General features: G+C 43.4%; 1 pseudogene; it reads right to left on the reverse strand.

Moving 5' to 3' along the window:
* The window catches only part of LOC123471336, a 5,930-nt pseudogene extending 968 nt beyond the window's left edge, over window positions 1–4,962 (reverse strand).
* Between the last annotated feature and the right edge of the window lie 17,413 nt (window positions 4,963–22,375).

Here is a 22,375-nt window from a genome sequence, read left to right on the forward strand (position 1 = left end):
ATTGTAGCGCAACGGTTGGACGGCAACGTAGGCGTGAGAGTAGCCATGATGAACTCGAGGAGACAGGCAATCAGCTGATACGTCCACCATGGCCAAAAGTTTTCTGTTGCCACTGGCTGACGATCCTAGTCTCTTCTGTTCAGCCGCTTGTTCCATGCCGGACAAGGACGAAAGAAGACCTAGCACCTCGCGCAGCGCATCGGCGTTCAGGTTACGCTCGCGTTGCAGGCCCTGGTAGCGAGCCGAGAACTCGGCTGTTAAGACGACTGGAACTGCGCCATTGCCGAGACCGATGCCGTGGCCGGCACTGCCAGCCGACGTGTTTGGCTGCTGTCGCCATGGCAAACCGTAGACGCCAGGAGCATGCCGTAAAGCTGGAAAGCGGCCACGAGCAGGGCTAAAATGGCGGCGGCCAGGAGTGACGCGGACAGCTCATAACAGCGTTGGATGAAGTAAGTATCTGGGCAAAGCGCCGTGGACGTGGAGGGCAGTCAGGTGGCTGCACGCACCGGGTCTCCGTCTGCAAGCTGACGGCAGCCCGGGTGGCGGGCAAAGGCTGCCAGATAGCCGAAACGACAATGCCGGCGACACATTACCGCTGAAATAGGCCTGACCTGGAGTGCAACGAGAAGAGACCGCCCACAGGACCAACGACGATGTCGATGCTGGACTCAGGGAACCATGAAAGGCCACCGAAGGCTGCCAAAACCAGTTTCTCGCTGGCACTTGGCATCACCTAAAGAAAAAGAAAACGAAAAAGACAAGAAACAACAATTCATCTAAGGATGAAAACCATGGAAAAACTGAAGCCAAAGAAATATACGGTCTCTGAGTCGTGAAGTATTATAAATAATTATGCACACAACAACAAGTCGCTATCCAATATTCATGGCCCGAATGAGTCCCAATAAGAGCAAATAGGCAAATATTGAAAATATAGCAAATAAGCAAATGGACAAGAAAATGGAACTGTTAACAAGCCTTTCTTGGCTTGAAGTTGCCACAAGTGAAATCGTCCCATTACCTCTACACTATGTTAAACAACCAGTTGAATTAATTGCCTTGAAGGTTTTTGTATATGGGCAGTCGTCACTCCACAGTAATAAACCCTCTCCCATTGTCAGTTCATCCCGGCATTTAGTTTAATCTCACGTCGGCACATGGAGGCCGTCTGGTAATCATTTTGGGCTCTGGCCTTCCTAGCTAAACGATCAGCCGAGCGTAAAATGGAGTGTTCGCTCGGTGTCATCGAACGCTAGGTATTCAATTGGTTTCAATTTTCGAGCACGGTTGTTTCGTCCGTACTCTCTCTCTTCCCTTTTAACGTCAATGGTGATCACTAAAAAGAAGAAAAAGCGGAAACAACGGCAAGTTCCGGATTTCAGTGAATTCTAGTTGGATGCTGCCACGTCAGTATGACGAACGCAGCCCAAACATTCTCTCGCTTTTATGCTGAGCTAATGGATGCTCCCAGATACGGTTGGGATGTTGCTGCGGCGTTGAGGCAGAAGAATCTTGGCAAAGAGAGACGAAAGGCCCCCTTTAGGTCCAGAACCCCACTAAAATGTTACTCTCCTGTCCTGAATTCAGAAATTACCTGGTCGCCATCTTTTGTGCCTCCACTCACTTCTCTTTCCCGCCTCCCCCACTCTATTCTCTACTCCTCCAAAACCACTTAGAAACAAATTGAAATAAAAGAAATGGGTTGATGCTCGCTGGTCGTTGGGACTGCTGGCACACAGATGGAAATACGAAAGAATGAAAAGAATGAAAAGAAAATCAAAGAAAATCAAAGAAAAAAAAAAAGAAAGAAAGAAAGGGAGAGGCGCCCATTATTATCACGGGCCATCTTGGCGTTTTCGTCGTCGAAAAATGACTCTTCACTTTTTCTCTCTTCCAGAAAAAAGAAACGATGATCGTGTTTTCCACGGAAAGAATGGCGAAGAAGAGCTTGCAAGAAAGAAAGAAAAAAACTCAAAATTAAAGAAGTGATAACCAACGACGAAGAGGCACTATAGTAAAGAAGAAGACTAGAAAAGAAATAGTAGTAGTAAAAGAGGGTCGAAGGAACTGCCAAGAAAGTAGTAGAAGAAGAAGAAGAAGAAGAAGAAGAAGAAGAAGAAGAAGAAGAAGAAGAAGAAAGAAGAAGAAGAGAAGAGGTTTCTCCGGTTGCGCCTCTGGCTAAGGCGATAGCGGTCGCGACCACCACTCACGTCCCATCGCAGATGGAGGAACTCAAATACCGATAGGGCACGCATTAAGTGAAGCGTGACATGGGAAAAATGCTGTTGAATGCTTGTCAGTCAGCCGTCACCGTTTCGGAGAGTGTAGCCGACGATGGCAAAAGAGAAAAGAACAACAACAACAACAAACAAAAAACGAAAAGACGAAGAAAAAGAAAAAGAGGTAAAACGGCCTTTTTAGAAAGCTTTAACGGAGAGAGAGACTATTAAGAAAGCGACAAGTGGATTCAAAGGGAAAATAAGCGTTTTCTTATTCTGTGTCGCTGCCCCGTTGTCTATTTGCCTATCCCTCTATCCCTCTATCCCTCTATCCGTCTATAGTCTATAATTTGTTTGCGTGTTTGCATGCGCCAAGGTACACGTTTATATTTACCTGCAGTTTAGTGGCTTTGAAGATTCCGAGAAGAAGGACAGCCAGGGCGGAACTGAGGCATGGGAAGGCCACGTTAAAGATGCTAAAGGCTAATGCAGGTGGCAACAATCTCTTGTGATTGTACGCGTCGTACAGCAAGTGGATGGACCGTGTGATGGCCAGGGAAGAGAACCAACAGCTGAATCGACAAGCAATGACTGGTGTTCAGTAAGCGTCTCGTCGAAGATCGCAGTCGCAAACAAATTCGACAGGGCGAACATGCCCAACAAAGCGAACAACGACGACGCGCCGTACACCTGAATGCTCCAGGCTGCATCGCGATTAGCGCCACTTTCGTCCTCACTTTCTACGCGACTCGTCACGTCTCTCGTGCTGGAAGTCGACGGATGGCCTCGGCTCGCTGGCGTCGATGTTTCGCTGGGTCCTGACGCCGTCCTGTTTGTTGTAGGAACGGGCACTGTCGATGGGGGCGCTACGGTGGTGGTCGTTGTCGTCGTCGTCGTCGTCGTCGTCGTCGTCGTTGTGTCTAACATGCCATCGTCGTCGCCGTCTTCTTCTTCTCCGTCTTCTTCTTCTTCTTCTTCTCGAACCGTTTCAACGGTGGTACTCGGCATGACGGTGGTGGTTGTGTGGTGTCTGGTACTGGTCACGAAACGATTGCCAGCGTGGCCAGCTCCGCTGAGATCCACCAGCGGCGGAATGGTAGGTCGGAGATTGAAGGGCTGGTTGTTGCCGGGATTGCGGGCCGTGTTGATCCGCGACGGGCCCCTCAATCCGGGCACGTTCGGGTTGTATTGGCGGTTGGCATCCGACGGAGGCGGCGTCCGATCGTAAGGGATGAAATCAAAGACGCGCGTGTCGAATTCGAAGACGGGCTTCGGTCGGACCGGGCATCGACGTGCTGCTACTACTAGGCAGAGCACTCTTGGTTTCGCTGGCCGACGTGGACGCCTCCGTTGTCGTTGGGCTCGTTGACGAATGGCTACCGTTCGACGATGTGTGGCGGCTGTCTGGCGCAACATGGCGTTCGTCGACCTTATCAGTGTGATCGATGTTCTTGTTGGATGACGCCACGGCCACCGATGCGGTCGCACCCGATTGGTTGGTGGCCGAGAAGGCCACTTTACTGAAGATGGCGCCCAACGTTTTGTCCATGGAGCTCGGTCTGTCACCGCGCGAGAAGACGGGAAGGTCGAGCAACGACAAACCCTGTAGCAGCAGCGGTGGCGAAGTGACTCGCTGCGTGGATCGTCTCTCGCCATTACTGCCGCCGCCGACTGTGCCGGTTTGTCTCCGTTGCCGGCTTCTAATTGGTCGTGTGTCACTGTCGACAGAACCATCCGCCAACGGCCCGACGCCAACACCAACGCCATTCCAGCCGAGATTGTTGGTGCCTTTGTTCGTCGAGTGCAATCGCATTCGAGAAGCATGTTGATGATCGTTCGGCCATTCCCCTCGTGTGGCGCACAATAGCGGCAGCACGGCCAACAGAAGCGCGATTTTGAACAGGCCATTCTCGACGGTGACGGTGACGGTGACGCTAACGCCGACATTCAGTGGCGCATGCTTAGTTGGCGATCGCGTTGGTTTTCTTTTTCCTCCTTCCACTAACCTATCGGTTGATTAAGAGTTCAAAAATGGTTTAGATTCGTCGTCTCGAAAATTGATGCTGCACACACCGAATTTAAAAGCAACATTTTCAATCAATTCAGTTAATGCGTTCATTTTGACAATGGCCGGTCCGGCCATCATAGAAGAAACATGGACTTTAATTAACTCGATGACTTGGAAAGCCCAATCAGTTTCTTTTCGGTTTCAGCATGGTAAATGAAGCTCGTCGTCTTCTTAGTAGTAGCAGAAGACGGAGGGGGAAAAAATGCGGGAGCAAAACTTCAAAGGCGTTTTAATGCACAGGTAAAACGAGTAGATGTACGTATTAGAGTGTGTCTGCGCGTAGGATGCAGCTTACGACTGCTACAAAAGAAATGTGGGGACGTGGGATATTGAGGATGAGAGAAAAGAGATGAAGGGGAAAAAATAAAATAAAATAAAATAAGTTTTGAGATGAAAAGCGTCCCGGACATGATAGAATGAATTCCTAGCTTGATTGAAATCCATTCTCCCCCTTCCGTCAAACCGTATTGCGCCTCGCATCCCCCCTCACCTCCCCCGTTTTTTCCTCCCTGTCTCAGAGCTGGATATACAACCAGACGACTTGATAGGACCGAAACCATCCATTAAGCACGTTTGGTCCCTCTTGGCTTTGCCGTGTCGTTGAGTGCCTGATTACCGTATAACGAATTTCGACACTGAAAGACACTTCCCTTTTAAGCACTCGTCCCCCATCTTTTTTAAAAACTCTGAAACCTAAAAGGAACCAAAAAATAATAATAATAGTAATAATAATAAAAAAAAAGTCCGACCATTTTCTCTGTATACATTAACTACGAATCGAGATGACGAATACCCGTTCCCCCTCCAAAAAAATAAATAAATATAAAAAAAATAATAATGATTAAGACTTGAAGCTAGGCATATGGACGAATTCAAAGTCGATTGAAATTCGATAAAGAGATGGGAGGAGATTTCATTTCCTGAGAAGAGGGGAAAATCTCTCTATCATCGGGAAATTCTAGTTTCTGGGTTTTTTATTTTGTATAGATCTGAATGCCGACATTCCAGTGGCTCAATTTTCACCGCTCGCTTGTCGAATGGCTCAAATTATTGCTATTTTCGGATACCTGTAAAAATGGATGCGCTCGCTTTGGAATCGGCTTTTGAAGATGCACAGTGCGTTCGTGCAGCAGTTGTATTTATTTGTCAAAGGGTTGTACGAGGTCGATGAGATTTTTGCTACAGCTCAATTGCCTTGGTTGCAATCGAAAGGCTAGCGATCTCCGGGCCATCGTCCCAAACGATCAATAAAGTCATACGGAGGAGCTATAGGCAGAAAGTATAGAGCAGAGGAAAGGCGATTGGAGTCTGGCATAAGGAAGGATCATTCACATTCACTCACAGGATGCACTTGCGCTCGCCCTACTGCGCATTTAATCCTTTTAGAGCTTTTGGTAGCAACGAAAATCTCCATCGCGAGTAGTGCTAGCAACAACAGCAATTGTGCTATAATCTAGAAAAAGCAACATCGCCGCGCTGTTCGCAGCGCTGTGGTTAGGCTCTTGCAGTAATAGCTCTGTATACTATCCAGACTATCCAAGTCGAGTCTGAATAATGGTACCAATATCACTGAAAAATATCCTTTTTTTTTCTTTCTTTTTTCTCCTGGGGAAGGGCGGGGAGAAGGGACGGGGGGGGATGGAGACCATATTTTTGTTGTGTTTATTCCTCAAGAGTGGAATACTCTGGGCGTTTGGTATCGCGCAGCCAGCGGATTAAACAGCTGAGCCCTCTCCTTGTTTGGGATGGACAACAGTCTCGTCGACCCCAATCCGCATTACTAAGCAGAGATCAACTAAGGTAATATAGCGTGATACACAAGAGCTCAGCCAAGCAACGTTTGACTCATCGTTACAGTTGTGATGCCTGTGACACACACACACACGCCATCAACTTCATCAAGATGAAGTTGATACGAAGATGGACGTCGGATGCAAATCGAAAAGGAATAGCGGCCAGTGGCTGATAGTTTCGTGACGGGCGAATTGAACCTCCTCTGACACGTCGTCCCGATTAGATTATTGAAATTCTTCTCTCTCTCTCTCTCTTTCTCTTTTTTAACGGAGTAATAAGCCAAGAAAAAAGGAAAGATAAGGGCACATAGCGTCGTGACTCGCAAGTTGTGTGAGTCACGCACAGAGGGAGTGGTGCATGTGGCAAGCCAACCAACGAGTTTGACGATGTGCTGTGTTTACCATCGATGGTCCGTTAGAGGGAGGGGGGGTGGAACGCGGGTAGACAGTTACCTAGAAAGAAATAAAAAAAAAAAAGAAAAAAACCTCAAGACAAACTGAACCGGTGATGACGAGACGAGTAAGGGCGGACATTCTTTGGCCTTCAAGAAAAGTCGCTGGTTTTTGGGTTTGACACGAGGGTATACAGGCACACGCCTGGAACAAGAAAAGAAGAAAAAAACAAAAAAACGGAGGGGGTACCTAGGTGAAAGCTATAGCATACCGTGTTGTACCTGTACCTAATATCCAGGTACACGAGCGAGAACACAACTATGCCCCCGTCTCTCCTATCCGTCCCTGTCATCATGTTTTCCAATTATGCCGCAGTATGGTATCGAGCGGTGTAATGTAAATGATTGCAACCCCCCTCATGGCATGGCAGAGACCAAGGGAAACAAAAACAAAAATGAAATGAAATGAAATCTAAAATAAAAAAATGAAAATAAATGAATAATAAGAATGTCAAATGAAATGATGAAAACCTATTTGGAAAGAAGGAGAAAAACACAACGACTTGCGATGACTATTTGTTTGGTTTTCCTAAGGGATGCGATGTGGCCTGTCGGATGAATGTCTAGACGTGTGACATTTCGCTATTTTGTTCAACGGACGAACCGCGTGCGTGCAACATCAAATATTCGTTACGTCCGACTGGGCGTGTCTAATCATTTTCTGACTCGTTTTGCTCTTTTCATCTTTCATTCTCTTTCCTTCCCGACGTCCATCCGTTTCTTGCCTTGGTCTCTTCTTTCATTTTATACACACTTTACGTATATCTTCTTTCGAGCTTCTTTTTTTTTTTTTTCTTTTTTCATCCGCTTTGCGTCTCGGCTGGCACATCGATCTGGGCTTATTCTAACGTTTCATATGTTTAGGCAATACACATCATTCCCCAATGGAGTTCCAGAAAGGCAAAAGGGAGCTCAAGGAAAAAAAAATAATAATAATAAATAAATAAAATAAAATAAAACGACATCTTTGCAGTGGAGAGAGAGAGAGAGTAGAAGCACTATACCTTTTATCTGTAAAGGCTCTTATTGATGATATGGAACCTGGCCATGAGAAATAAAATAAAAAGAAGGTGCTTCCAACAGCTGTTCACCTCAAACTACATCCCTCCCATCACATAAAAAAAAAAAAAAAAAAAAAAAAGACTTGACATATTTTTCAATAAGAGACATGAAAGAAGTCGATGAGCGCTACAACTGCGTCATCGTATTACATAGACACACACCCACAATTCATCCAGTAGTTGTATCTAACCTGCAATCTTTCTTTGTCCTATTCAGACAGACATGAGTTTTCTTTTTTTTTCTTTTCTTTTTCTGAAAATGTCGAGTGCCAACCCCCTCTTCTGTCCTCAACATATTGTAGAAAACAGCAGTCGGAGAGGAGCTAAATCGGAGGTGAGACTCTTAACAATTCACGAGTGTACTGTGTCGCAGTGTTCGAGGCTTTTGTAACGAGGAGGACAAATAAATAGAGAATAGAGGCCGTAAAAAAAAAGGGAGTAGTAGGATAAAGCGGATTTTCATCGATACACATCGGTGGGATGCATGTAGGGGAGAAAGAGAGAAATCCGGCCGGCAGGGAAGGGCCTGGAAAGGAGGAGACGATTGCATGCGACGCTGAATGGAAATGGATTCGGCATCTGTCATGCCGTTCACCCAATCGTACAAAGGCAGATAACAGGACTTTGACCACATGGGCACGGCGATTTTTAATCGCTGATTCGCTCTCTCGTTTAATATTATTAGATGTGGAAAAGCTAAAGGGTTGTATGCTCTTCTCAAAAACAAAGCAAACGAAACAAAACAAGAAACATGAAAAAGTCAGAGAAAAAAAAAACAGAAAAACTCCAGCTGTCCTAAAAACTCAACAAGATGATGGCAAGGCTATTGATTTTTTGTACTTTGTGACGGTCGAGTGCTAAACAGGAAGAGAGCCCAAGAATCATTGGTCTTCCAAGGGCGGGGGGTATAGTAAGAACTTGACTCGTCACGCCGCTCGTCATCAATTCTATTTACGTTGCTAGCGGAATGTTCGGATGTATTGAAGGCGGCAAAAAAAAAACGCAGAAAAAAAAACGTCGTAATAATAAAAAAAAAGACGAGTTTACGATATATGATGAATATTTCATGTTTCACATAAGCTGCTTCGTCGCTTTCTTTTCATTGGTTGCAAAGTCAAATGTTTTCAGGACATCAACCGAAATAAAAACGTCTGTTGGGAAACGAACGACGATTCGAGTCCATATGATGGAGGATGGCAATAAATGGCCTCACTAGGTAAGTGCAATACTCGTAGACTATTAGGCCGACAGCAGAACATTCTTTTGTCTGCTACATTTCCTTGTGCTTCCGACATTATCTTCGATGCTGCTCTCTTGACTCTGTGCCATCGATCGCTATCTCGGAAATATAATCAAAAAGTCTGACACCCCAACGCACTATACGACAGGCATGCCGGGGGATGATATGTTTGCTCACGTATCGATCGCCACGATAGGCTAGAGAGTAACCGCTTCTGCCCGTAATCTGCTTGGCATATCGGTCTGGATGCAGGTAAAGGCATCGCCTCCAGCAGTGCGAAATTGTATTGTAACAAAGTGGTATAAGGTATTGGCGTGAGCCACAAGGCAATAACAAGATGGCAATGCCGTATGTCTAAGTTTCGCCTCGATCATTATTCATGTTCGCAGTTAGGAAATAAAGAAAAACAAAAATAAATGTGAGGGGAGGATAAGAAAAAATAAAAAAGGGAAAAGAACGAGATGGAACAAACAGACTTGTGAACAAAGTTTGTAAAAGACTTTGTCTTACGATCGGCGTGCCAGAAAACAGAAAAAAAAAGAAAAATAAAAGAAAAGAGAGAAAAAAAGAAAGAGAGAGAGAGACCTCCTGCTTGGGCCCACCTCCACACGCTCCCGCTGTGCAGTGATGTCGTCCCTTCTACCTATCCATCTACGGATCTCTGTCGACATGAAGGAAAACATTTCCACAATTCTCGTGTTTCTTTCCATGTAGAACACGGCATATCGAGGTCTGTATTGATATTCTTGCAGACGTGAGCGATGAATTCGGCTATCCCCTTCTTATAAACCAGGGGGAAAGGTAAAAAGAAGCTACAGGAGCAGCAGACAGAAGTAAACAACTGCTGGCAAAAATAAAAAAACAAAAAACAAAAAAAGAAAGAAAAGAAAAAGCTTTTCTAGATGTTAGTTGGGGTTGGAAGCCATCGTTGGCATTCCTCTTTTAATGGCATTCCGAAAAGAACGATCCGTTTATGTAGGCGAGAGGCTCTTGCACGGAAAGATCAACTTGCGTCGTTTCCTTTTTTTTCTTTTTTCCCAAACAAACCCGGATGCTTTACAGCAGTAGGGGGTAGAACAAGTTGGAACTTACCGGTTGGCGCTGCTCAAGAAGCGAAACAAAAAACCAAAAAAAGTTGACTTTTTTATTTCATTATTTCATTATTATATATACTGTATATATACAGTATATATATTTCTTTGCCCTCGTTCTCTACCAATAACGCCATATCTAGGCTCGACTGCTGAAGTCCAAACACTTTTTCACGACTTTAGCATCGTGAATTCTTTCATAGAGCCGTCAGACTCAACGGGTAGTTGCTATTACCGCTCCAAATGTACTGCCGTCTCTATTCTGTAACAGACTGCTTACGCTTCTTTTGTTGTGCATAGCCGCGATCTGTTGGTCATCGATCCCTCGCGCACGAGGAACGGACTCGAAAGGAGGAGCCCTTTTGCTGCGTACACTACACGCACCTCCTTCCCCTTGTACAAAGAAAAAGTTGACACAATGCCCTGTTTGTCTGCGGCTTTTTGGCTTATTCACCGGTGCATTACGCAAGATTAACCAATTTTTGAAATGTGTACTTAACAGTCTACGAGTGCATATACGCACTTCATGGGACTGCATCACGTCAGCATAAAAAGTAATAGAATATGTCTGATACGTCGGACAAAAAAAATAAAAATAAAAAATAAAATAAAAAGGGGGAAAAGAAAAAAATTGTTGGAATCGACGGGCCACAAGGGTGCCACTCGTATATCGACCTTCTTTTCTTTTGCTTCGTCAAACAGTATAGATGTACGCAGTTGTATTATTAGACTCTAGGGTTACCGGGTTATCGGGTTAGGCTATTTTAGTCAAACGACACGACCCCCAAGGCTGGCTCCTTCTTCTTTTTCTTTCTTTTTTTTTCATATTATTTTTTATTAACATTTTATGTGTATTTGTTCTTTTTCTAGTTCCGTATATGGAATCGAGTAGAAAGAAGCAAATCCTCTGAAGCGCGTCGTTTCTCCGCGTCAGCTGAAAAGAAGCTTGAGAAACGCTTCACCAGACCAATAAGGGTCGCAATGATCACCCCCCCCCCATCTTTTTAGCCTATCTCTTAAACAATAAAAAAAGAAAAAGAAGAAACCGTTTAGGAAGACATTCAGAGTGAAGCTTTGAGAAAATCTCGTCAAAAGAAGAAGGACCAAGCCGCTAATGTGGCTTTCAGTTGTATCTCCGAAGCGAATACACGTTCTATATTCTATACAGAATGTAAACACACACACACATGGACACAGATTCCATATCGTCTAAATAGGACAAGGATGAATGCAATAATCCGCCAAGAGAAAGAGAGAGAGAGAGAAAGAGAAAGAAAAGGCCGATTGTAGAAACTAATAGCCCCGGTGACCGCAGATGGCCGGCATAATTTCCATCGATTGATTCTCATCACGACGCGCAGCTAAAACGGTCATCGACTTGTTGTTTCAGCATCTTGCCGAGAAAATGAAAATAAATACATCGTGCGCCACTCGCAATGGCTCGGCAAGGTGAAAATAGAATGAACGCCATGACGATGGTTGGATGGGAGCGAACAAAGTTGGGGGCTGCCAGTGAACGTCTTGACCCCGTTACATTCAAAAGCATCGATGACGAGGCGATTTCAAAGGGTGACTCGCCAATTTTCCCTCTGCACGCTGTTTGAATTCTAAAGCAGCAGTCGTGCTCTGCCCGCCGCTGTGGCTTTTCGGTAATGTGACTAGATTCATCCTCTTCCGGCGGACACGGCTCATAAAAAGACCCATCGTGGCTGCCTGCAGTGATGGAGAATCACCCAAAAAGGGGTGGCTGTATTTTATCGAGGGCGAGGAGCACCAACAAAAGGTGTAGCGAATTGCTACACATTTGCACTCTTCCCAAAGTCTTCTTGCACGTTTTGATATGCATGAGATGCAGCCAGCAAAAGCCATAAGCAGCACGCCCAACAATAAGCCCCAGCGTCAGCGGAAATGTACAGAACAAACCGCACAACTGATAATTGATCGAAAACTCGGGTTTACTTTTTTTTTACGCATGCGCACATTTCCTCTTTCCTTTTCATTATATTCATTCCGGCGGCAACCGACACCTTTTTTTGTTTTTTTCGTTTTCAGGCCAGGAAACGTAAAGAACAATAACAATAAGACGGGGGAAAAAATAAATAAAATGAAAAAGAAACGAAAAAGAGCCAACACTATACTTTTGTACAGTTGTAACAAAAGATGTCGGTAGTTTTTACGAGGCCGTTGTTGCTTCAAAAAATATTGACTCGACAACCGAGATGATCTACAGTATCCGTCATTTCGTTTTTCCACCAACTTTTCGTCGACTGATTCTTTTCTAAACACACACACACACACACACAGACGCACACACCACACAAAGAGAAAAGGCTAACTGGTGTTGTTGTTTTTTTCTTGTTTTTAGTCGGTGGTTAAAAGAAGAAAAGAGGAGGAAGGGTGTGCTCGTAAAAATCTACATTTCAGCATATAGCTGCGAAGCCAACTTTTTTTTGTTTTTGTTTTCAGCAAGATAGGAAGCATTTGAACGCTGGAACCGACTTGTTCTCGTTTCTTTCCATTTATCTGTGGTTTCTTTCTTTTCGGTTTTTGTCTCTTAAATTTCATTTTTATTTTATAGCAATGGCTGAGAGGCTACACGCTGCACGACCACTCTAAAGGGTTGGTAAAGAGCTTGGAAGATAACCATAACTTGGCCGTATGGGTGGAGAAGGGAGAGACACAAATAATAAAACTGAAATGAAATATTTAAAAAACAAAACAAAAAACAACGAAAAAACAGGAAAAATACAGGTTGAGTAAAAAGGGCGGAAGAGCAGCTGGCAACCTGTTTCTCCTCTTCTTATGTGAGTGCGTTTGACTGCTGATGCCTGTGCCATCACGGCTGCAATAAACCCATGGACTCTCTCCGTGCCCGATAGCTTTTCCTCCGAGCTAGCGGGGAAAATCGTTTCTTTTCTTTTCCTTTTTTTTTTTTTGTTCTTTCTTTTTCCAGGTAATAACAAGCTGCCAATGTCAAGCGGTGCATAACCAGATGACATCAACAGCAGTGGTGCGCTACATTTTTAACCAAGTCTTCCTGTCTTCTCCTCACTCTAGGACGTGTTCATTTTTTTCATTTTTACCCCGTTGTCCTTCGTACTTCGCACCCGTTAGACACAACATATTTCCACTGTAGGGGTACGGTAAAAGCAACTTCATAAAAACACAAGCTGCTGATGTGATAAACCATGGAGTTGACGCCTTGACAGTGAGAACACTGTCGGTGCTGTGTGTGTGCGGGCAGGGTGCACTCACGCGCGTCTTTGCCAGGAAGCCATGTGTGTGTGTGTGTACTACAATGTCCCCACTTTTTTTTTTGTTTTTTGTTTGTCTTTTTTTTTTTATAGAGGAAGAGACGATACGCTGGACGACGAGCTACAGTATAGTACACCCAACAAACAAAGAAAACACGAACAATTTTGAAAAAGAAAAAACAAAAACAAAAAGGAAAAATATTCTTGTTTCTTCTCGGTTCACAGTGGCCGCTGCGTTAGTAAGATGCCTGGAAATAGCAGCCCCAACAGCCATATGGCAGATGGGGGACCAGGTTAAGAACTAAATAGAAGAGAGAGAGAGAGAGAGGGGGATAGGGGGGAGGAGATTGGTTAGCTGGCCGTGTGCAACCTGAGCATTCAGTCTATGGCTGAACACAACACCGGCCCATCCAATCGTGAGAAATACAGCCACAGGCAGTTCGTTTGCTTTGATGTAAAGCCGAATTCCAGCAAAACAAGTTGATTCTTCTTGTTTTCTCGTTGAAGCAATACCAATGTCGAATTCGATCACAAAGAGATTCGATTCTTTTTCGATTCTACCTTTTTTTTTTTTTTTTTTGCCATCTCATTTCATGCGCAGATCTAACGGATAGTAGAACTAAACCTGTTTTTTTGTTTTTTTTGTGGAAGGGGGGGGGGGACTTTCCTAAGTTAACGTTGAAAAAAATGTGCCTAAAAAAAGGGCAGCTATAGGCTGGTGTCTAGATAATAACGAGTCACCAAAACCCAGCAGCAGACGGCCAGCGTGTCGCATCAAGTGGAAATGATGAGTAGTCCCTTAACGCCAGCCAGCCAACGTAAAATCATCCATGTTTTTCTCGTATCAAATGTTTCAACGTCATCACGTTGGGAAACAAGAGACGATGCTCTGCCTCGACTTCCCTTGCCACTTTTTCTTTTCTTTTGTTTTGTTTTGTTTTTATTTTATTTATTTATTTATTTTTTCCAGGCTTCCTCAATGTTGTTTTTGTTGGCCACCAAGTTTTGAACGACTAACGAAAAAAAAACCCCTGACTCTTCTCAAAACTTGGACAACACAAAGATAATTTGGACTTGAACCCATTTAGAAAGTTTGGTGTCTGTTTAGCCCCAGAGACGGAATAACGCAAGTTTCTTCCAAAGACGATGGACAACATCAGTCAATAATGATCTTATTCCAAGTCAAACGGTTCCAACAATGAAAATCAGTGAGAAAAAGGGCATGGCCGTTGCTGAACAGCAGGTCTCGTGCTCGTTAAATAAGAATGAGCTATAGTCTGCTAGGGTGGGAAATATAAATAACTAAAAAATAAAAAAATAAAATGTACTAAATGGGAGCAAAGTTGTCGATGATTCGGCAACAAAGTCTTACTCCCGGTGCAACGTGTGAAAGGCACAGCATCGTTTTTTTTTTTTTTTTTTGTTTTTATAATGTCTCTCCGGAGAGCTGGCCCCGGAGTTGCGACCATAGAAAAGGCAGCCCCTGTTATGTCTGACAGCACGTTTGCCTCATGAAGAAGATGGAATTGGGCTGCATTCTATGTGCAAGTCTTTTGTTTGCTCACTTGTTTCTTCGTTTTGTTTTGTTTTGTTTTGTTTTGTTTCCTATTCTTATACAGAGGGGGCTCTGTCCCACACGAAAAGACACGGCATTTATCTGTTTCGGAATAGAGCAGCGTGCTGAGAACAAGAATAGCAGCCAAATTCGATCTGTCATCATTCGATTTTAATCGCAGCCAGCAAAAAGAATTCGATAAGAGATGAGACAAAGGCCAGCGTTTCATAAACGTGCTGCTGCTGCAGGCAACGAATCGAGGGGGGTTCTCTTTCTTTTCCCGAAGCGGCAGCAAACACATTGCCTCGTTCCTTTTGTTTCGCCTCCATTATTCCACATGATCGGTCATTTGTAAGGAAGAAGACTGCCGAGCGAGAACCACACACGATGGCTCTGTATCGGATTCTTTGGAGCCGTCAACAAGCTCGTTCTCCGATCAAAAATCCAAATCAAAAGGGAGAAGGCAACAGAAATAAACATCACGACACAATAAGAAAAAGAGAGAGAGAAGAAAAAAATAAAAAATAAAAACAAGATTATTTTTCTTTCTTTGATGCTGTGTGAATGCAGTTTGGCCATATTGAATGCCGAGTAAGTTGGCCAACGCTAATGATCTTGATTCTGTTGGCTCGTTTGGAGGAGGGCAGCTGCTTCGTCACGTCATAAAACTCTCTACGCCGTGGGATTCGGATGCAACTAATCAAAACACGTTGGGTTGAACGCATCAAAAGGTGTGTGTGTGTGTGTGTGTGTGGCAAAGAAAACTGGAAGAGAGGAAAAGATGGGCGGTGGCGCAACGGTTGAAAAAGAAGAAGAAGATGGGAAAAAAAAACTCGGTTGTCACGATCCATTTTTACGTACTCGAATGATTTCCATTGACGTTACCCAGCGCTTTAGATCTCTTTGTGAGAGCTGCATGTTCACTTTGCCGACCTTTTTCTCGGTTTAGTTTTTTTTCCTTTCTTTCTTTCTTTTTTTCTTTCTCCTTCTATTGAACAAGAAGATTCGATTTTCTATTCTTTGTGGTCAACTAGAGAGGCAAATCGAACAATAAAGAGCCCAAGAAAATTCGGAGGAGGGAAAAAGAAAGGATCGCTTACATTGGGCCAAAAGATGAAATGACCCGAAAAATGTGGGTCATTTGGATGGAGTTTGGTTTTTTTTTTTTCTTTTTTCCTATTTTTTTTTTCTATTTCGTTTTCCACCTCAATGGAACCGGGTGGGTGCATAGCTGCTGGCCAAGAAAGGAATTGAGAGGCTTCCTGATGGGTTTTGCCTTTTTTGGGGGGGGTCCCTTGATTTGATTGAAAAGTGGAAAAAGAGAAGCTCAACTTTCGGCCAAAAAGAAACCGAGACGTGCGCGTTCAATCAGCGGACAGCGTAAGGAATCAATCCGCGTTATAGTCACAGCCCATCCATAAAGAATTAGTTTTCTTTCTTTTTTCTAATCAAGCGTTCGGCAAAACGCAATTCACCAGTCTAGATGAAGCACAGCACAATCCGGCATCGTACCATCGTCTTACTGGAAGCTTACAGCGCACAGCTGATGTCGTCTGGCACGAGTAATCGCAGTCACTGGTTAACGACTTTCAGTCCAATGTGCCAGCAAGTATTTCGCAGCAGGAAAACGAGAAGCCCTCCTATTTTGTTTCCTCGGGCTTTTACAGACCATTTACACAAACGGCTGCGGCTCTTTATTTTTTTTATTTTATTTTGTTTTCTTGTTTCGTATTGCGGAGAGCGCACTCGGAAATGGACCCCAAAAGAGGGTCAGCAAAAAGGCCTTCGTCAAAGCTGATTGAAAACGGTTCAACGCTTCCGGTCAAGCTGCTATAGCCAAAGAGCCGACAAGCGGATCGGACCCCCAACCCCTCAAAAAAAAAAGGAAAAAAAAAAAAAAATCTGGCCAGATCAAAGGTCACTAAATGGTACTCGTTTTGGTTGTAGGAGGAAGGGTGTTGAGCGATTGAGTTAGTAGTGGAGAACAAGTCCACGTGTTGGCGTAGGCAATAAATGGAACAGAGTCTCGGCCGAACGCTACGAGTTTAGGGACGTCGTTATCTGTTGGAATCGCATTGCTCGTAACGAGTGGAGGCCAACAGAGTGCCAGCAGCAAACCATTCGAATGTGTTATAGACAAAGCATATGGGACTGCAAATAGAGTCGGAGGTCGTTCTCAATCGTCTCGGTTTGTGTGTAACAAGATTCTGGAACGTGCTCGGACCATGAAGGAACCTATTTACGTTGACGGCGTCTGTTCCTTTTCCTCTCTCCAATGAGAGAATAGCACAAAGAAAAAAGAAGGAAACTTTCGCCGAAAAAGAGAGAGAGAGAGAGAGAGAGAGAGAGAGAGAAGGTTGTCGGTAAGGGAGATTGATCACGTTCGCGCTGCTCCCGACACTCGACGACATCTTCAGTAGATCTCGTCTAGTTTGTTAATTGTATGGCCATGCATCCTTTGCGTGCATCTATGCGGCCTTTCTATTAATTTCATTTGTTTTTTTTTTTTTTAGTTTTTTGTGTTTTTGTTTTTTAATAGTACACTATGCACACCTTTGGAAATAGAAAAGGCATGGGAAAGTATGGAAAGCACTTTTGCATCAACTATGTTAGACAGCAGTAAATGGAGTGGTGCAGTCTCTGATGGAATCGGCCGATTATGGTGCAACGGCCAGCGCTTTGAATTGGCGGCCACACGGAACGATAAAAAAAACAAAACAACCTGCGCTCTCGTGTGGAACCGTCTCGACAAAAGAAAAAAAGGGAGGCAAGAAGAAGAAGCTCGGCGTATGATTTTCCGTCTTGTTTTCTATTCGAGTCTTTTAGTTTTGGTGCATCACAAATGGGTGGGTGGAAAGCCAACGAAAATAAGCAGTCTACACCTCCACACACACACACACACACACACACACACACGAAAATAAAATAAAGCTTGTTTACTGCAACACGGTCTAACTTGTGAGCGGAAGAAGAAAAAAAAAGGTGAGATAATAATAAAAAAGGAAAAGAGCTTCGCTTATCATCAAGAATAGCTACAACAGGTCTGGCCAGAAAGAAAAAAAAAACAGGGGCAACACTCACCACCACTAAAAAAAAAAAAAGGCCACGATGAAAACGAAACAAAGAAGAAGAAGAAAAAAAGGGGGGGGGAAATAAATTGTAGTTTTATGGGACTTTTACATTGCCTGTTGGGTGGGCACCTCACTTTTGCCCTGCGTCCCTTACCTTGCCCTTTGTCTACCTGCAGTTCATTAGTGCTACCTGTCAGCGACAGGGAATCATATAAAAATCCGAGCTTTCTCTTCTTTTTTTTTCTTTTTTTTTCCCTCATCCAACAGAGGGGGAATAAGAAAAAGAAACGGGACAGATACAACGTGAATTACAACTGCTGAAAGTGGAATACAATTTAAAAAAAAGAAAAAAAAAAGGTAACTCCTCCCCCGCGCGCCTGTGGCTAGCCGACAAGTCATAATCTATCGGCTCAAACGTTGTAGCACACAGAAGGTCAACGAGGTGCAAAAAGGATCAATGCTAATTACAAACTGTCATCTTGAAAAGCAATGACCAAACTCCAGATGTTTCACGGCAGCCCTCCAGGTGACCGTCCAGAACGCCAATGATTATTATCCCCCCCCAAAAAAATTAATAAATAAATAAAAGTACTAAAATACCATCAAACCGGGAAGGGATAGTAACTGAGCAGTTGAAACCCGAAACTAATGAATGAAAAGCGGTCGAAAAGACAGTAGACGTTCAAACGAACCTCTTTTTTGTTCTTCCTTTTCTTTTTCCGTATAAAAAACAAGGGTTGTGTAACGCTTTAACTAAAGTTTGGTCTATTTGATTTCTTAGCTGCTAAAAACAAACGTAGTGTTCATTTTTTTTTTCCCTTTTTCACACGATGCTGTCGAGGGGACACGAGGGGGGTGTGCTGTTTGAAGAACGAAAAGAGAATAGTCAAAGTGACGGTTCTTGTGAACGGAGACACTAGATACCGTTCCCACACCCCTCCTCTTTTTTTCTCTTTTTTTTCCGTAGTTGTCTGCGTGTCGAATCGAAACTAGCGATGCCGACATCTTTACCAGTTGACGCATAATTCTTCCACATTTTTTTGCTATCGGATATGTCTGAGAAAACTGTTTCTGAATTCATTCTCTCGGCGTATGTGTTTCGCGAATGCTCATCCATGCGTTCTTACTGTGCATCAAAAAGGTTTGGTTTTTTTCCTTTTCTTCTCTCTTATTTAACCAAACAATCGTCTCACTGAAACGAACAAATTGTGACGCATCGGGGGTAAATGACCGACATTGCGCAGCAGCGCGCCGAGTCTAACTTTGTTTTTTTTTTTTTGTTTAGTTGTTTTTCATGAACTTTTAATATCAATAACTGCTTCAACGGTATTCGACGATTGCGGTGTGTGTGTGTGTGTGTGCACACCAAGATATAATACAAGGAAAAAGTACTGCTATGCCTGACAGCGAACTAGGAGACATAAACTTAATCGATCTATTATCCGCATGTACATTTCCGCGCCATCGATTTTTTTTTCTTTCCTCCCTCCCCTCAACGGTTATTTCTTTGCTTTCTTCCTTATCGCTCCCTCTTTCTTTTTTTTTCTTTTTTCGTTTTCATGTTTGCACGTCCATTGATGGACTCGAGTTCAATGGCAAATACAAGCCGAAATTGCTTCACTTTCTTCGGTTGGTTTCGTTCAAAATAAGAAGAAGGAAAAAGAAAAAGGAACACATCATAAATAAGGCGTTAATGCACCAGAGAACAATAGAGAATGTTCAACGAGGGAGGGGGGGAAAAAAAAAAAAAAAAACTTCAAAGTGGTAACCCATAGGAAGTAATTACATTGTTCCGGGTAGTTGGGATGAAGAGGACATTACTGGTATATTTCCCAGTGAACTGCATCACGAAATGCAAGAACAAAGAACATCCTGTTGAAAAAACTTTGAAAAAAAAACAAACAAAAAAAAACCCCAAAAATGATCAGCGAACATTTATCGAAATGTTTGGCGAAAATCGGCTGACTGCTGCGATTCTTATTGAAAAGAAAATAAGCGGATTGAAAAAGAAAAAAAGAGAAAAGAAAATGGTTAGCTGTTCGTGCATATTGTTGACTGGTTATTGGCCTTTTACTGACAGAGAGAAAACCACAGTGTGTAATGTCGGAGAGAAAAAAAAAAGAAAAAAAAACCCAAAAACATTAGCAGTTGTTTTTCTTTCTTGGCTCTATGGTTATTCGGATGGAGAAGAAGGGCAAAACGAATGCCGCCAACGGCGTCCTCCACCAGCGTCATGGATGGCCAGCCTTACACACTTCAGCTCCGGGCGTTACACACATATATTCAGTCACAACCCGAGGCTTAATTGCAAAGCAAGGGGGGAGGCGGAGGCCCGTCACACACAGACAAAAAATAAAATATAGAAAGAAAAAAAAAAATAATAAAATAAAAGAGATAGGATGAACGAGGGAGAAGCTAGTAGAAGGGAGAAAAAAGTAGGGAAAGAGGGAGAGAGAGAGAAAAAGGAAGGGGAAACAGGGAGGGGAGAGAGAGAGAAAGGAAAAGAGAAGAAGAGGAAGAATCGGGGAAATGAAGCCCTTATTTTTGCCCGCTCATATAATACCCCCAACGAGAATTTACGAGCGAATACGCTAGCGGGGGCGACCTCGAAGGCTCTAACCGAAGAACCCAAAGAAAAAAAAAAAGAAAATAAAAAAATAAAAAATAAAAATAATAATAAAGAAAAAAGAAGAAGAAGAAGAAGAAGAAGAAAAAGAAAAATTCGTTGGCTGGCCAGGCACGCATGCCAACCTCCGGGATAAGACGTTCGCCGCTTTAGCGCCATGATCCTGATAAATGATCTTCCGGGACTTGCGCACAACAGCGTGAACATCAATGGAGAAAAAGCAGCACACACACACACACAAAAATTCTAATGATAATCTCTGAAACGAATATATTATTTTTGTGTGTGCGTGTGTGTGTGTCCTTATTTCATGTCTGGTGACACTTTTATTACGGAAGAAATTGAAAATCCCTAAATGAATGTCCTCAGTTCCGTGCCGATCAGGAAGCCGGTGACTTCATTTAAACTATTGACTTTATGGGCGGGGACGTATAGACGGGGCTGTGTGGGACATAACGATAGGAGGAGACAAGGTCGGGACATTTAGAATACCAACGGGGAACGGGAAACGGGGAACGGGGAAAGAAAAGAGAAAAAAAGAAACGAATAAAAAATAAAGCCTAGCAGCGAAAGCGGGTCCAGCTGTCAGACCAAAAAAGAAGAAGAAGAAGAAGAAGAAGAAGAAGGAAAAAAAGATGCATGTACATTTATAAGAAAGAAGCGATCTGATGGACAGCGGCCAAAATCAGATTCCGGTTTCGACGTCGCTTCGGGTGCAATGCACTTGCCCTTTTCTTTTTCTGATTCGTTTTTTTTCTATCGAGTTTTCTTTGACATACAAAAGAAAGGCCAGCATCACTTTCGTACAACAGGCGATTAGTCCGGCCAAGTCGCAAACGATTTCAACATCATACCTTAGCGCTCATCAACAACAACAACTCTAAGGGCTAGTTGCCTTAAAAGGCGCGTCCATCTGATTGTCACGTTTGCATAGTGCCGGCAAGTTTTGTCAACCCGTTTTTACAGCCAATCTGGTTAGTGGTTACCAACACATTTCCTTGAAATTTTTTAAAAGCTGCCCCGCGATCACCGACCAAACACGCTAATTGGGAGCGCGTCACTAAATGATGATGGCCGACGAAAATGTTAACGTTTCTCTTGTTGTTTTGAATCGTTTAATTGCTTTTAGTACGTGAGTCGGATTGAAAGAATTTTCTACCATGGTGCGACTGCTTCCTTTGTCGGCCATTTGTTAGCCGCAACGCCTTTAAATCGAGAAAAACAAAACAACAACGAAAAAACAAAATGTTGGCTCGACTATATCATCTGGTACCCATTACTGTGTATCAACTGTAAAACCATCATTCGGCAATTGCCATCATCAGTATAAAAAAATGTAAAAACATTTAAAAGAAGAGGAAAATATGGTTGGATGGAAGGAAGAAGCGAAAAACAATTTGAAACTGCAGGCCAATAAGCAATAACATTGGAATTGAACCAGAACAAAGGAATCCGAAGGTTACCGCTTTTGTCTTGTGCTATAATTACTATCATAAAGAAAGGTAGAAAGAAACAAAAAAACAAAACAAAAAAATGGACGAAAAACCTTACAAGAAGGAAACACAGCGCTCCCAATTGCTAGAAGCAATCGCACCTGTCGGAATGACAGCCAGACGGCCTAGCTTAATGGTAATTTTAAAGAAAACGAGAGAGAGAGAGAATTGAACAATGCTCGCTATATCCCCGTCGCCAATCATCCAACTTGTCATGCTCTCTAATTCCCAAACTATAAACCTTTCCAAGAAGCCCCTTTTAAACAGAAAAAGAAGAAGAAAAAAAAAAAAAAATATTTTGCCGTCCCAAAAGGAATGCCTTAGCCTAATCCGATCAAGTCCAAGCGTCTCGTTTTCACTCAAACTCAACAATAGCAGAGTAACAATCAATACTTTGACCCTGCTGGTTTGGCTCTAGTGACAAAGCAGCGATGCAAATTCAATTGTTT

The sequence above is a fragment of the Daphnia magna genome, linkage group LG4 (assembly GCF_020631705.1).
Source record: "Daphnia magna isolate NIES linkage group LG4, ASM2063170v1.1, whole genome shotgun sequence".
Classification (NCBI taxonomy): domain Eukaryota; kingdom Metazoa; phylum Arthropoda; class Branchiopoda; order Diplostraca; family Daphniidae; genus Daphnia; species Daphnia magna.